This window comes from Chelonoidis abingdonii, chromosome 2 (genome assembly GCF_003597395.2).
Source record: "Chelonoidis abingdonii isolate Lonesome George chromosome 2, CheloAbing_2.0, whole genome shotgun sequence".
In the NCBI taxonomy this organism is placed as follows: Eukaryota; Metazoa; Chordata; order Testudines; family Testudinidae; genus Chelonoidis; species Chelonoidis abingdonii.
Genome location: NC_133770.1, coordinates 171,543,211 through 171,561,205, shown reverse-complemented (window position 1 = coordinate 171,561,205; position 17,995 = coordinate 171,543,211).

The following is a 17,995-nucleotide window of genomic DNA, read 5'->3' as shown; positions in this document are numbered from 1 at the left end:
TACCCTAGAGGCCATAACATCCTGTTGGGTCCACACCTAATGAAGGCACCTGCATCACCAGCGCTGGAAACGCTACACCCCAATCAGTACCAGGTGGTACTGCAGCGCTGCAGCCAGGGAGTTGCAGCGCTGGCTGGGCTTTTAAGTGTGTACACAGAGTGAGTTGCAGCGCTGTAACCCGCTTCACCAGTGCTTGCAACTCTCCATGGAGCCAAGCCCTTAGAATCGGCAAAAGCTTCTATCAACTTGCAAACTACTCACTTGTTATGGAATAACAAGTTTGTTAACTGTCGAACACAAAGATGTCAGTCTTATCAGGGTATTTCTATCTGTCTGTATATTTGATTTAAGAAACCAGTTTCTTTACCAAACAGATTGTATAAAGTTGAGTTTCTGGGGCCCACACTAACAACATTAATTCGGAGGTGTGCCGTCCATGTACCTCGACGGCTAGCGTCGATTTCTGGAGCATTGCATCTGTGGGTGGCTATCCCGTAGCTATCCATAGTTCCCGCAGTCTCCCCACCCATTGAATTCTGGTTGAGATCCCAATGCTGATGGGGGCAAAAACAGTGTCATGAGTGATTCTGGGTAAATGTCGTCACTCAATCATTTCCTCCATGAAAGCAACGCAGACAATCATTTCGCACCCTTTCCTTGGATTGCCCTGGCAGATGCCATAGCAGAGCAACCATGGAGCCTGTTTTGCCTTTGTCACTGTCACCGTGTGTGTACTTGATGCTGCTGACAGACACAGTACTGCAGTGCTACACAGCAGCATTCATTGCCTTTGCAAGGTAGCAGAGATGGTTACAATCCCTATTGCACATATGCCATTGTAAATTGCGATGAGATGATGGTTATCAGTCATTTTGCACCATTTACATTGGAAAATTGATGATGATGGTTAAATCGCCTTTTGTACCATCTGCTGCGTCATGGTGCTCCTGGCTGACCTCGCTGAGGTTGGCGGCGGCGGGACCGGACAAAATAGGAATGACTCCCTGGTCATTCCCTTCTTTATGTTTTGTCTAAATAGAGTCAGTCCTGCCAGAATATGGGCAAGTGTACTAGAGAACAGAGAGCACAGCTGCTCTGGGTCAGAGCCCCAGAATCCCACAGAAATGATGAGCTGCATGCCATTCTAGGGGTGCCCCTGCAACAATCCACCCTTGCTTCCTTCTCCCAACACTCCTGGGCTACTGTGGCAGTGTCCCCCATTTGTGTGATGAAGTAATAAAGAATGCAGGAATAAGAAACACTGAGTTTAGCGAGATAAAATGAGGGGAGGCAGTCCCCAGCTGCTAGATAGTCTAGGTAGGACATTAAAGGGTGAGGGGAAAGGAGCGCAGCCTCCCGCTGCTATGATCATCTATGTAGTACAGAATCTTCTTTAGACATTAAAGGGGGGGGGGCTGATGGAGCTCAGCCTCCAGTGCTATGATGAGGATGTTACCAAGCCTTTTGTACAGTCTGCTGGGAATGACCGGGAGTCATTCCCATTTTTACCAGACGCCCCCGGCCGACCTCACTGAGGCCAGCCAGGAGCACTCATTGGCTGATGATGATGATGGCTACCAGTCATTTTGCACCATCTGTCACCGGGAAGGAGAGGCTGGTGTTCAGCACTGCAGCACCCGTCTACCAGCAGCATGCAGTAGACATAGGGGACATTGAAAAAAGGTGAGAAACAATTTTTTCCTTTTCTTCGGGGGGGGGGAGAAGGGTGTAAATTGACGACATACACCGTGAAACACCCGGGAGTTTTTTGACCCTCAAGCACTGGGAGCTCAGCCAAGAATGCAAATGCTTTTTGGAGACTACAGGGACTGTGGGATAGCTGGAGTCCCAGTATCCCCTCCCTCCCTTCATGAGCGTCCATTTGATTCTTTGGCTTTCCATTCCACTGTCCGCAGCACTGTGCTGAGTCCCTGATGTGGCCTCTGTCTATCATAGCCTGGAGTTTTTTCAAATGCTTTGTCATTTTGTCTTCTGTAACGGAGCTCTGATAGAACAGATTTGTCTCCCCATACAGCGATCAGATCCAGTACTCTCATACGGTCCATGCTGGAGCTCTTTTTGGATTTGGGACTGCATCGCCACCCGTGCTGATCAGAGCTCCATGCTGGGCAAACAGGAAATGAAATTCAAAAGTTGCAGGGCTTTCCTGTCTACCCTGGTCAGTGCATTACAGTTCAGATTGCTTTCCCCAGAGCGGTCACAATGGTGCACTGTGGGATACCGCCTGGAGGCCAATACCGTCAAATTGCGGCCACACTAACTCTAATCTGACATGGCAATATCAATTTCAGCGCTACTCCCCTCGTCGAGGAGAAGTACAGAAATCGGTATTAAGAGCCCTTTATATCGATATAAAGGGCTTCGTTGTGTGGATGGGTGCAGGATTAAATCAGTTTAACGCTGCTAAATTCGGTTTAAACGCGTAGTGTAGACCAGGTCTCAGTCTTGTGTCCTTAGTAGCCTCCTTTATGGTTGTGAAAGCTGGGTTACATACTGCAAGCAGGAGTGGAGATTGAAGAGTATCCACCTCTGCTGTCTTAGAAAAATCCTTGGAGATACTTGGGACCAACAGATCACCAATATTGAAATCCTTGAGAGAACCAGCCTACAGTCGATGCAGATTCTGTTGAACATTCACAGACTTTGCTGGTTTGGACAAATGGACCACATGGCTCAAGATCATTTGTCAAAGGCTGTGTTCTACGGCCAACTTAAAACTGCCCACAATGCAGAGGAAGATCAAAAACTCTGATACAGCAACAAGGTCAAGCAAGGTCTCAAGAAATCCAGCATTCCCACCAACAACTGGGAAAATCCCATGCACAATTGCTCAGTTTGGAGAAACCAGGCTAAGGCTGGTTCAGTCACCAAGGAGAGCCTTCACAGAACCAGGCTGAGGCCTGCAAGTGAGCCAGGAAGCAGAGTATGCTTCAACCTCCATCTGACTAGTGGCCACTGTGGTAAGGTTTGCTGCTCACACAATGGACTCTATTCCCATACCATTGCTAAGTACCACTGACAGACTGACTTTGTCGACTTTGCTTTCATCTGTCAAGATGTTGGATGGCCATGGAGTAAGGTAAGTATGGTGAAGTTGCCCTAAGTTAGCACTGTTCCCACTGAAGTCAGAGTTTTGCCATTGACTTCCTTAGAAACTGGACCCACCATGGAGGAGGAGTATATAGAACTTGCCAGTAAGCATGGTTCTTAACTAAATAATTTGTAAGTTAATGAGCTGTTTGCATTATATTTCCAAGCTGAGGAGGGCAAACCCTGTTAGAATTGCATTTTTAATTAAAATTATTAGTCTTTATTTTCTTTCAGTGTCAAATGGATCATTTACATTTCCAATACAATTTCCTTTAACATACAAACATATGCTGCATTAAATGAAAGTATTAATGAAAGTATTTAAATAACTTTTTAATGAAAAAGTGAAACACGATATATAGCATCAAGTCTAATTTTCATGACTTTTAACTTGCATGTGGACTATGGTATAAACTAGGGAACATATTCTGAACCTTATTGGTTATGAATTACAGCCCTCAGTGTATATTCAATTTTTAATTAATTTTCTTAGTCATTTTCAACATAATTCTAATGAATTCATGCAAATATTTTAGATGCCCTGCAGTGGGCAAAATCATATCTCTAGATTTCCAGGATGTTTAAAAAAAGGCTCCAGACCCTACAGTGGTAATTAATGCACATGAAATATTTCAAAGGTAAAGTGTTAAAATCCTTTTCAGGTTGTTCTTTTATTAAAAAACAAACAAAAAAAACAAAAAAAAAAACAAGTATCTTCCCCCTCTCTCCCCCCAGACAGTAATACAGTTATATATTTTTCATTCTTATCATCCTCCGGAAAAATAGTAGAGAAATATATTTTTCCCAATGCATTTTGTATATTAAAAACCCACATTTGAGAAATAACACATGCAGTGATTAGAGCAGGAATGTATTATCTACGAAAGCTGCCATATTACCACATGAGAAAAGGGTTAGAGGTTTAAATGATCTAGATAGATGAGTCATAATTAGAGATAACTCTGTCTTTCTTCTCAGTTCAGAAATTCTATCATAGCAGGAGGCTAAGTTAGCCCTAATGGTATTTTTTTTTAACAATTAACTATCTAAACAATTTTCTCATTTCTAAAGTGGTTGGTTTTTTTTAAATAGATATCATACCTTTATAGAACAGAATTTTTAATAAATGTTTTAGATTACACATTACGAACAGTGTCCCATACCTTAATACTGTTCTTGGGAGCCAATGAATGGGTATGAAGAAAAGAATTCATAAAAGAATTCAAAGGAGCATTTTTTTTTTATTTAAATCAGAGAGCACTGTACCATGGACACAATACACATTGTGTATACAGACATTCCCTATAGACTATGTGGTATGCTATATAGTTACATATTGCATTATAATCCACTTTTATTCATATACTGAACTGTTACTATGTGTGCAATGTATCTAGAGTTCATCAGTAAGAGTTCACACTCAATACAATTCACATAGAGTTTCAGGTTCTCTTCTCACAAACACATAATTCCAACTGAATTGCAATGTGAACAAGTTTAATCCTGTTTTGGATATTCCATCGCAGTGCAATGCATTCTGGGGCGTATTATGTGCAGGTAAATGGCCTTTAAAATGTCAGTAGTAAGACTGGAATTTCCTTTTCCTTTGAGTGCTTGATGGGTAGCTGAGCAAACAGGTGACCTATTGCTTGAAGGTGTTTGCTACTAATTGATGTGTGAGATGGTAGGGATAATGGATAAAACTTTCAAAAGCACCTCGATTAGTTAAGAGTGGAGAGGGAATGACATTTTTCAGCCTAAACTTTTTTCAGTGAAAAATGCACATTCGGGTTAACTGAAACATTTTGCAAATTTGTGTAGATTTGGATGATTTTTTTCAGTTCCCTCTTCCTCTAAAAGAAAAAAGTCAAAACATTTTGTTTAGACATTTTTAAATGAAATGTTTAGACTTTTCTATTCAAAACAACTTTTTTGTTTCAACATTACCATGAATTCTATTTATTTATTTAGTAAGGAAAATAAAGCTAGAAATTGAAATAAAACATTCCATTTCTGGTCAAACCAAATTTTGGATTTGCCAAAACTTTTGAAAAAAAAAGTCATTTTAGAATCTACCCAAACCAATTCCCTTCCCTGAATATTTCAAAATTGCCAGCAAATCAAAAAATCCATTATTTTCATAGCTCTATTTAAAAACATAAGACCTATTGACTTTCAAAGGTTCCAACGTGATTTAGGTGATTTTGACAATTTTACCCTGTTGGATTATGAAGGTCCTTAAAGATTCTAGAGAGTGGAAGCGATCCAGCTAGAAGCTCCTGCAGGTCTGTGAGTGAAGTATGGCCGTCAAGCCACACTCAAAGATGGTGGGTGTAGTATGAAGACCAATCCCTACACTTCCAGAAGGCACTAATACATGCATGTGGATTCTTTGCTCTCCTAGAGAGGTTGTTTCAGGTCCTGAGGGAAAAGGAATGGTCAGCTCCAAACCTCAGCAATATTTACTATCTCGTGCTTCTCAAGCTGCTGAGGAAAGTCTGGTTATTTTATTGATTTCCTGTATTTTAAGTTACTTCTCTCATTTCTCAGATCTGCCATTGTATTTCCAAAGCAGCTTTATTGCTGCTGTGTAAGAGGTTCTAATATACCAGGAGACCACTCTGCTGTCTTTTCTGTTATGTTTGCCATACAAAAAGATCAATCATTCAATCTGTATGACTTATTTATATTATGAATAAAATCCAGCAAAACTAGAAAGAAAGAAAGAAAAAAGATAAAGTCAACAGTATGTACAACTCTCACTGTAGCCTCAGACTTCTACTGAAACTGCTTTCCAAAGTTGAAGACCTCATATTAGACAAACCGACAAACTCTATAGTGTTGTGTTCATAGCACACACAGAGAAAAACATACAGTATTCTTTAGGAAGGCTGAAATATTACATACTTTATTTTTTAGAATCCAGAATAATACCATAGAAGAACCCCAAAATGAAAGGAACAAAGCAGGCTGTTCCCTAAGGCAGAGAGAGACAACTCATCCACCTTGCTCTAAGCTGGCTCTCTGCAGAGACACTGCTTGACCCAGAATGCATGCTTCCTTACAGAGCCACCTAGCCTATAGGCAGGATCAGAAAACCCCTTACAAACTTAAAAGTGACAGTTTATAATTTTAACAGTTTTCAACACTTCACACAGAAATTTAAAAGAATTGAGAAAATACAGTCATATCAATTACTCCACATTCTGTACCTGCAGTTCTCTCTTTAAAGCCTCTTTCTAGCTACTTTCCTCTGCATACTTCTCTGTCAAGGGATTGTCTAAAGCTTTAGCAGAGTTCAGAGACACAGTAAAGACTCATCTACACTACAAAATGGAACCAAGTTTTACCTTTGTTTTGGGACAATCACACTTTAAGCTTGATATAGTTTTTATTTGCAGAGTACTCAGGCTATGGTTTTCATGTCCCCAATCTCATTGAACACAGACAGCAGGGAAGCTCCTAATTCCTTTCTTCTTCTTTTTTTAATTTGACACTTATAAAGCTTTCAGTTGTGAAGCTGACTAAATGAAATATGGTTAGAACTGCAGTATCAGACTGGAGTTGGCTATATCCCACTATATAACAGATGGTATTAAAATGTCAAAATTGGTTTAGTTAATTTAGGGCCCTCTCTCAAACCTTAAGACTAGCCACTAAAAAATGATAAGCCTAACTGTGAAATATGACTAAGAACTTTTTCTTTTAGGCTTTGTCTTTACACATATGTCCCCTCAAGGGAATTAGAGATTATATGGATTGGATTTATATTATGATGACTGCAGCCTGCCTGCTATTTCACAGATATACAGGATGCTGTATTACATTACCTAGAGTATAAGGGTTTTCATCTTCCTGGCAAAATATCCAGATTTCCAACTATTCAAGGCAACAGAACAAATGTAATGGAACTGAAATGTGAAGGAAAACTCCCCACAATTTGCTGAAGTGTGCCAAACTCCCATTAAAATTTCTAGGACTTTTGTTTATACACCTGAGGGCAGAATTTAAGCCACAAGCTACAATCTGTTCATTAAGACCAGTAACTGCTGTGTTTTGAATTACTGCAAGCTCCTTAAATCAAGACTTTGATACACAATATTGAAACAACCATGAATTTTAGTCACCGTGTCTGTATTGCATTGGTATTCACACAGCTGTGATTAACCTCCCGAACTCCTATCCCAAATCGCATGGGGCTCATTGGGATGAATTATCTCTGAGCCATTTCTTCTTTGGTTGTTCCAAAGTCCTGGTCAGGAATTTGAAAGGTCATTTTTCCCAGGCTCGCAAATGACATAATACAGATGAAAAACTAGCCCTTAATATCTCCCCCAAAATATTATGGCCTTTGTGCATAAAAAGGCATGGAGAGGAGTACTTATTCAAAAATGTCCCATCCTATGAGAAGCAGGAAAATCTGCCACATGCTTTCTTCATGGACTGAGATGGGAGACTGAGACAGTGCTGAAATGGAAGGGAGTGAGGTCTTCTATGCATACTCCAAATTCCTTGGAAAACAGAGACATTTCCCTTTTCTCCCAAGCCCAAGCACACTGACCCTTTTTTTCCATGGATAGTGTAACTGGTATTGGAAAATCACAGAGGAAGAGCTAAAACTGCCTAAGCCAACAGTTTCAACTATACTTTGCAGAACAAGTTCTGATGTTTAAAACAGAGGAATAAACAGCACACACCTGATGGTTCACCACCCCAGTGATCAGACCATAGATGCGTATACCATGTAGTGACCATGTAGTTAATAAATGGTGAGGACTTCTAGTCACTATTAATAGGGGGATGAACAGCTTAAGTGCTCTTACCAGCTATATGGTTGTCTCTTGACTCCATTGTGCATAGTACGATGTAACAGAAGGATATCATAAGACTCTAAATATTTAACACTCTATTTGTACCTCATGGTGTTGACATGGATCTTTAATGGCCAACAACAGGGTGGATAATTAGCGTACCACTGAAGATTCGGGAACAACATGCTTAATACATAGTAATTTATTTGAGAAAGAATCACACAAACAGTAAAAAGGTTACATAATACACATTTCTCTAATAAGCCTCAGTTCCCAAGCATAAATCCTCAGCCTGTATGTTGACCTTACACAGTATCCTGACTGGCAACAAAGCAGGCATAGCTACCAATTCTAGATGGGGACTTCTTTGCTTCTCTTCTTCCCTTTCAGGTACTTGGTCTGTCAAACATCCCCAAAGCAGGGTCTTGGTTACCCAAGGCCTTCTGGTTTAGAATCTCGCAAAGGTCCCTCATAGCAGGTCTTGGTTACCCAAGGCCTTCTGTCTCATAGCATCATGGACCTCTCAAATATTAATTGGGGAACTAACTGTAACCCTTCTGCCTCTCTGAGTTGCGCAACAAGGGCCGGGTTCAGTATCCAGGGTTCCGTTTCAATAACACAATGCATAACCGGCTCGAGCCCCCGCCCAGTGACCTGGACACTTACATACCACCCCCCGGGCGCCTCTAGGAGGCAATACTTCCCTCTCGCAAGCATAGAGTCTGAGTGTAGCAACATTCTTTTAATATAGAAGGGAAACAATGCGCATCACATTGGAGAAACACCACAAACAAGATTATAACACAACCATAAACAAAAACCCACCTTAAGTACGTTTGGCAATGTCCTTTCCCCTTAGAGTCTTAAGTCCAATCACCCAAAGTCCAACAACCCAAAGTCTCTGGTCAGTGCCACCCAGAGTTCAAAAGTTTATCTGCAGAGTTTACCCCCCTCAGCCTGGTAGAAATGGGGGGACCCACAAGTGGTGGGGCCCACCACAGGGTGTAAAGGGCACTTACATGGTCCAAGCCAACTGCTCTGCCTCTCCGTGGAGTTCTGCTGCAGCCTTAACCATGACCAGTTCCACTACACCAGCTGTGCCACTCCTTCAGCCAGCCGCAGCCACTCTAGCCGTCCCCATAAACCACTTCACTTCACTCACTGTTGAATGGCTGCTCCAACATGCTGCAAACTACTCCACTCTGCCAGCCAGCTGCTTAGCGATAGGTCTTCAGCTTTCCACTAGTTAACACAAGCACTCAGTGATTTCAGCTCTTAACACTTTCAGCTTGTAGTAGGGGAGCCCCAGTGTTGGTGCACCCTTGGCCCAACATGAATTCAGCTCAGCAGCCTTTAGATGGACTCCTCATGGAATAAAAATTAGCTGTACTCTTTAACAGTGGAGAGAGGAGGATGTGCAATTGGTGTTCCAGGCCCTCAAAGGAGCCATACCCCCACCCCCCACCAGCCGCCAACCTCTCTCTCAGTTCCCTGGTTTTGGAACCCATGTCCCTTGTCTAGCAAGTACTACTTAACTGAGGTTGAGTCATTTCTGTCATAAAGCAGTCTCATAGTTCCTCATTCACATAATCAGGGTGACAACACTTATTCTTCTTGCCCAATAAAAAAAATTGGGGAACCCAGAGCTGTCAAAATAACCATCCCAGGTTGCTGTGGGCTATGCTAGGTGAGGTGGGTGTGCCAATGCAAATACCTGAAATTCCTTTCCACACTCCCTGAAATTCTTCCCACACTCCCCATAATTCACCACCAGATGTCAGGGTAGAGCTCATCCTGATTCTGCTTACATAACTAACTAATTTACTTCATTTAGCATTTACATGCCCTGTGCGTGTTCATTACTGGTTTTCCCTAATTAATATTTCAGAAGGAGGGTGCAAAACAGACACAGACCAAAGCTCAATCAACATTTACCCTCTCCTCAATCATCTTTTAATGTGATGCCATCCAGAGGGTCATTTTGACCCAGGTCAGCCTGTACCAAGCCCACTGATCGCATGATTTTACATCTTCTATACTTTGGTGAGCTGGTCCCCTGGTTGATATATTCCAAAGTTTGATATTGAAACATACACACAGAGAGAGCCTTTATTAACCATTCAAGTGCAATTTCAGCACTTCCAGTAAATTTCCACATTATTGATCTAATTCTAAGAGAACCCTTCTCCCAGAATCTTTTAGCTAATTCAGACGTACTAACCCATACCAAACTCATGCTTTCCACACTTATTCATATCAGCCACAGTAATTCATAATAACTTAGCACCATCCCAACACATGGTACACTGGGGAACTGTGCTAACATACTTCACACATAGGCCCTGATCCAGTAAGCACTTACACGCATGTTCTTCTTTAAAGATCTTAGTAGTCCAATTAAAGGCAGTGGCATTCTCACAAGCTTGAAGTTAGGAATGGACACAAAAGTTTGTAGGATTGTAGCTTTAATTTACTCCACAGTGCAATGTTGTTGGGTTCTAAGATAGCAGATCCTGGAATAAACATCCGATAAAATTGGCAAAATGTATCATGATATTAGATTTCAATATAAGTTAAACTAAAGGAGAAGATTTATTTGATCAAATCCTCTATTATAAAGATCAGCTGCTCCTGGTTTTCCATCTTTTAACCTTTTTTTATTCGAATGGGAAAGAAAAATAGGTAATAGGATAATACAATGAGTACAAAAAATGACTCTTATCAATGCATTTTTAATAAATATATAAACATTATCCTTGATTAACATTGTTATACTTAAAGGCTCCTAGTTACAGACTTCATTCTGAAAAGACTTAAGCATGTGCACAATATTATACACTGTGGCTGAGCTCCTTATGCCTGCTCCAGCCATTGTATGATAGGTAAATGGGTCAGAGTGAAAGGGGCCCTAAATGACCTAGTTCCAGCAGGTGAAGTATTTTCCTGGTGCGGGAAGACAGACAAACATAATATTGCCTTCTGGGGATACCCTCACAAGCTCTGGATAGGGGTTTTGCTGGGGCTGGGGGGGAGGGACATATGGTTGAGAGGGAGTAGCATTGTGGAGCTGTTGTTTGTAGTGCTGCAGAGATTCCAGGCAGTGCTGCAGAGATTCCAGGCAGTGCTGAGGCCCATAGGACAGCCCAAGAAGTCTGTTGCGTCTTAGAAAGACAGATCTGGGGACCTAAGTTACACTGGGAGCCTTACCAAAAAGCCCAAGATCGTGAGGAAGCAAAAGTGGCTAACCGACACCTTAACTCCCCCTTACCCTGGGATGTGAGTTCTGTGATGTGGCTCTCAGAATCTCACCCTAGGAGTAGGCTCATTACAATCAATGGGAGAACTCACAACATCTAAAGTTAAGCATATGCATGAGACTTTGCAGGATTGGAACTAAGCCCCAATGAGGGTTTAAAGTTGTAACTTTATTAAGTTGAGCAAAGTGACTTCCCACTATTGCTACTGCTATTGTTAGGCCTAAACCAATTTTCTGTAAAGTTAGTTTAGCAGTGCACCAGCACATTTGTTTATGTATCTTTGCAATAGAAAAGGATGCAAACAATTACCTCAACTGGACTACTCATGTAAGGACAGTTCTCATCACATCAGTGATGGGTATCAGGATCACATCCTAAAACTAGAACAGACACATTATTAGCCAACATTTTTCCATTAATGTTTTGTAGTTATAACTCTCAAAGCAATTTATTAATGATATTCCATTACTGGTCATCATTTAATAATTCCCACTAAAAATTCCTTTAATAAGCAACTACCGTTGTTTTCACTCCTACATTTTCCATGTGTTAGCATTTACTTTTTTTGCTGATATTAAAAAGACTAAGATAATAAACCTTCTGAAAGAAGACTATAATTGGATTGTTTAACTTGCCCACTGATTTTACATTGTTTAATTAGAGTTTGCCATAGCGCAATATTATATATGAGGGGTGGCATTGACTGCAATATTTTAGATTGTTCTCTTTCAACTCCCTTTGTCGGTTGCTAAGAATTTTCTCAAACACATTCCTTTCAGGATTAAATTTTCCATAGTTGGTCTCTGCTCAAAGTAAATAAAAACCAGCAAAATCTAATCAGCTATTTTTGAGTTCTGTGTCGTTAGTATTTGTGAAGCACTTCGAGGTCATTAGATAACAGGCACTATGTGAGGATAAAGTATTATTTTTATTATGAAGACACCTCAGATTCAATTTACCCAATGGGAATTTAGCTGGAATAAAGCATGCAGGATAGATAAAATTCTTTTGATCTCTTTGTTTGATCATATCCACTGTGTAACCCATTCACGTAGGCCCTCATCCTGCACCACACTGAACTGAATGGGAATTTTGCTCTTGACTTTAGTGGGAGCAGGTTTAGATCCCTTATTACCAAATATCAAGCAAAACTCTTCCATATTAAAATGCTGTGATTACACAAACGTTATTTGATGTGGTTTAGGCTCTGATGTAAGAAAATTGTGTCAAAGCAAATAAGTATTTGCATCAAAGACAGCGATTTAACTGAGGCAAGAGAAGTCAAAGAAAATTTAAAAAAAATGTTAAATCTTCTGACTAAAAAGACAGATGATTTCCCACTGTTTATATTAGTTAGAGTTTTATCAGCTTTGTAAAATTATAGTTGTAATAACAGTTTCACAAAACAATGCAGGTTTGCATATAAAATTTACTTTTAACGGTTAATTTAATTTCAGCTCAGATAAGCTCCAGCCAGCCACTTTGGAAGATTTCTATTAAATGTCATGCATAATTATCTAAAACTTGTAAAAATTTATAATCATCATAGTTTTGGAAGCTTTCAAGATTTTAGAGAACCTCTCAAGTATTACTAGTTACATACTCAGCTTTCCTATTAAGCATCCAGCTGCCTTGGATTTCAATTTAAAAAAATGTTTATCATTCATTTCCCAAGCAATCAATTTAAACTTGAACAAAAATATTTAATTGACTATCAAGAAACATGGTTGCTACATTCTGCAATAAAGATGGTACTGTATTTTGGCATGTTTTCTCTGATTAAGTTGTTTTAAGAAAATGACATATTGCAAAAATTCACAAGACCCATCTTTTTTGTTACCTGCTATATATAAAGGGAATAAGCAGTCAGTGATCACAGTGCTTAAACTATTTTCACCAATGTGTTATTGTTTTGAATGCACATTTATAGCCTGTGAAATTCTAACCATCCACAGACTCAGTCCTTTCCTTGTAAAAATTCTACAGTGGCAGAAAATAACATTCAGGATTTCTGTAGTGTTCACTACTCTTAAGAATGTCCTCACTGTGGCAATAAAAAGTGTTCTTACAGCTCAGAGAATTCTTTCAGTGGAAAGTGCAGCAGGAAGCAGGTAGCCCTTCAGCCTTCTTGTACCTTCACTTTGCTTCTCTCCTATCACATCAGCACATTAAGCTAACAATGCAGACTAAAAAAAGACTAGAATTCTGGATTGGTTTCAGTACAAATAGTTTAATCTTGCCTGACATACTGTAAGAAAGAGACCATAAAGACCAAATTAAATCTGAAGAATTTTTTTTTTAAATAAAAATGGATGTCTCCAATTTTAGAGTGTTTGTTAAATGCACGGGAGGGAGAGAACCTGATTAAGACTATTGCCAAGCAGGACCGGTGCCAAGGTTTCTGGCGCCTTAGGCGCCAGGTCATTTCGCCTCCCCGCGCATGGGTCTCGCTGCTCCAGTGGACCTGCCGCAGGCATTCCCGCGGAGGGTCCACTGGTCCGCGGTTCTGTGGAGCTGCGCAGGCATGCCTGCGGCAGGTTAACTCGAGCCGCAGGACCAGCGAACCGTCCGCAGAATGCCTGTGGCAGGTTAACTCGAGCCGCGAGACCAGCAGACCCTCCACAGACACGACTGCGGCAGCTCCACCGGAGACGCCTGCCGCCCCCCAGCAAAAAACCGCCCCCCCCATAATGCTGGTACCTAGGCAACTGCCTAATATCGCCTAAATGAAAGCACCGGCCCTGTTGCCAAGAATCAGTTCTCTGGAAATGTGTTCTCGTAGCTGAAGTATTCTATAAATCACATATTCCAGTGGTGAGTTCAACTGTGTAATCCTTTACCTCTTTCAAAGGAGGTCTGAAACGGGATTAGCACTCCTGTAGTGCACCTTGCTGGCACTGTGTAGACAAGCCCAGACAGCCTAGGATTTCTCAATAGCTAGGCACTCAATGGTGTTGATAGGAATAAAAACAATTCCAATGCCTGTTCGCAAATACCCTTGAGACATCACGAGTCAAAGACATTTCTCTTTCATACATACAATTTCACAAACGTGTCACAGGCTGATTTTGCATTGTGCCTATTGCATTTCTATTTAAAGACCGGCATTTTAGAACAAACATATTGTAAGACACACCCTTGTGTAGGCTTCCCATTAACAGCAGTTTCTGGACAATGTGGTCAAATTCTGGCTCCATTGAAGTCAATGGCAAAACAAGGGCCAAGTTTTCATTCATGGTTTTAGGGTCCAGATCCTTATGGACATTTAGTGTCCTAACTCCATTAATGGAGGTTAGATACCCAAATACTTTTGAGGATCTGGGGCCTAACTGGTAGGCATCTCTGTCAACTGAAGTTGACGGTGCTATGGGAATTGTAGATAGTAATTCTTTCCTTCTTTCTGGCTAACCTCCTTACTAATGAATAAATATTGAAGCTATCTGACCAATCTGTACCCAACTGAAGCCAATAGCACTACAAAAAATAAAGGAAAAGTTTAGAAAAAATTTAACAGGTAAGGAAACTATTTTTGTGCTTCTCATTTAAATGAAGACAGTTAAAAGCAGTATTTTTCTTTACATGGGAAAGTTTCAAAGCTGAATTAAGTCAATGTTTAGTTGTAAACTTTTGAAAGAACCATAATATTTTGTTCAGAGTTACAAACATTTCAGGCTTTGAATAACCTCCATTCCCGAGGTATTCCTAATTCTGAGGTTCTACTGTAATACAATGTATATCTCAACCTCAGTCATAAATACCTTCCTCTGCCTAGATCAAAGCTGACTTGCTTATGTTTCCTCTTTCAGACAGGCTGGCAATCTAACTGTGTCTCCTTTAGGAAGTGGTGCACTTGTTAGGGTGTGGTGAGGACCCCAGGATGCCTCCTAAAGTTTGTGACATATGGGCTCCAAATTCCTTAGAGATTTAAGAGGCCTTCAAGGCTTTGAGGGGGTGAGGTTTGATACACACACAAAAAATGGATTGTTTTGTTTCTGTTTAAATCTGAGCATCTGTTGTCTCTGCTCTGGTGGTTGCTATATTGTGACTGTGGCTCATTGCAACATTAACTCTTTAGTGTTCTTGGAAGGTGGTGTATACTCAGAATGCTGACATGAGCTGGCAGCCTTAGCTCTGCCTTCACAAAGCTTTTTTGCATGGAGAAAAATTATTGTTAATTCTAAAACTTAATAATAATTGACCTGACATTCTAGTCACTGGTTTGAGAAATCTTGTTCTGTTCCATAGCACTGCCATCCAAAATCATTCTGTAGCATATGCCAATGTGATGTTTTCACTTACCTCAGGATAAAAGTACAAATACAGCCTTAATCCATCTGCCTACGTTAGTCTGTCTGTATCAACACCATTATCATCATCATCACGCCAAGCTGTTGTGCAATAATGCAAACCAGAAGAGAGTGTGAAACGCACAGGGCTGTGACATGCTACTTGTAGCTCAGGAGCTGCAGGTTGAATTTTAATGGGGTAGGTCTACAGATTGATAATCCCAGCTCCCAACCCATTAAAATGGTTCTGAGTCAGTTTTGCCAGCCATTTCACTATGGGACTTCAAGAGTGTAACCAAGTGCATAAATTAGCCCTTTGCTTAGGTATATCACAATATATGTCAATGTAAATTCAAAACAGAATAAACGTGGGTTTAGATTGGTTTAAGGCACATTAGTTTCCTAGAAATAACCATAGGGTTTCCAAGAATATTCACACAGATTTCTGCTAGGAACTTGCGTTTCAGGGAAAAAGTTTATTTTCTGATATTTCACTGCCACTAGCGGAGAAAATATCCAGACTAAGCATGATACTTAAATTCAGCACCAGTAGCAAATATGTCTAGTGGTGCCAGAAAAAGAGGGAAATTCAGTGCTGTGTTGCTAAACTTCTCAAGTTTTCAGTTTGAGCCTGGGGGAATTCCAAACAGTCCTTACCTCAAATGATGCACTTCTCACACATTCTCAGTCTGCTTGACATCTCCACAACACTCAGGCTACATACAGGCTATTTGGAGGCAGAATAATATTAAATCTGAAAGCAAATTTGATCTCTTTTCAATTTTGGAGTTATGATGTGTCATGTTATGTTGAATCATGTTATGCCACGTGGAATCACAGTATGTCACTTCATGTCAGTTTGTTGTACGATATAATTCCACATAACCATGCACTTCATAAGTGAAGTCAGCTACACTTACATACAAGACAAGAACCATACCAGTCCTACATCAGCTACCATGTACCCAGCACACGTTGGGAAGAACTGTGGGGGAAAAGAGGCAACAGGTGATAAGAGAAAGATTGGGTTGGAGTGCAATTTTGTCAAAATCAAAACATTTTGCAGGAACATAACTTTGACAAAATGTATGATTGGAAAAAGTCAAACCACTTTATGTTGACTTAGTTGTTTCACTTAGATAATGTCAAAATGTTTCATTTGGATAATGTAGATTCATTTTACTTTGACTTGTACATTGTATTACAGTATTAATTTTAATATTATACTTAATATTTTAATATACTATAAAAGTCAAAACAAAATAATTGTTATCAAATTAATACCATTTGAAATTAGTGACACAAATTCTTCCTTGGCTCTGAATCCAAATATTTTTGAATGTAAATTCCAAAGGAAATTTTGAAATTTTGGCTTTTCACTCAGATGTGGAACAATGTATATTTTTTAATTTCAGAATTTCCTGTGGATCAGAAGATTCTGTTTCTAACTAGCACTAATGAAAACATTTTCAGAGTGCTTAGTATGAAATTTTGTTAAGACGTTTATGTTCCACTAGAAAAGATTTGGTTGTCTTTGGTTTGGATAAATTGGAGACAACAGATCTAGGCTAGTTCAGAAATGTTTCACAACTGCTTTGCCCATCTATGATGTCAAATAGTGCATTCAGATTCCTCTATCTCCAAAATCTTCCTTTTTGCAGTTCTGAATTCTGTCATTCACATAGACTCAGACAGCAAAAAATGAAAAATTGTCCTGAATTTTGCTTTAAGGTTTGAGTTTACCTCTCAAACACCAGAATCTGAAATTAGAGAAAGTTACCCTCAAAATGAGGGATAATGCAGGCCAACACACCTTGAAATGAGGCACACAATGTGGTAAACCTTTTTTTAAAAAAATTGAACACACTGTTTTATTTAAAAAATATATGTCTGACAGATATGATAATATCCTGGACAAACCTTATTGAACTTAATCTAAGTATTACTGACTTTTTAGGAATGTATGGTATTGAAATGCAAATATTTATGTACTCTTGAGGGACTGTATGTATTTCCATGGGGAAGGGGGACCACAGTCCTTCAGTAACTAAGGACAGTGGGCAGTGGTGAGGCAAATTAATGAATGTTATAATACCTCCAAAGAGCTATGTCCACAGGGAGAGAGGCTCACATATACTGGTTTAAATTAAATTCTTCATGAATCAACAGATAAACAAAGCACTTCTGGTTAAGTAGCCTGAGTTAAAACTGACTCAGAGCTTTCTTTCTGATCCAGCAAATGGACAGGACCTTGGGCAGGGGAAAGGGAAGGGTTGAAGTCTTTGGCTTGCAGAGCTCCCATCAATTGAGTGTTTGTTCCAAGCTGATGCTGTGATGAACTTTTGACCACATTATAAAACCTGTGTGGGGCTTGAAGGAGCAATCACTGACCAGATCTCCTGTTAGAGCTGGGGAAGAGGGGTGACCTCTGTTAAGCTTCTTACCATGTGTGTAGGTTCGTTTATGGGTTTTAATATGTTTTCTCTGTAATGCTTTTACCTTAAGAAAAAATGTGATTGCTTATAAATAG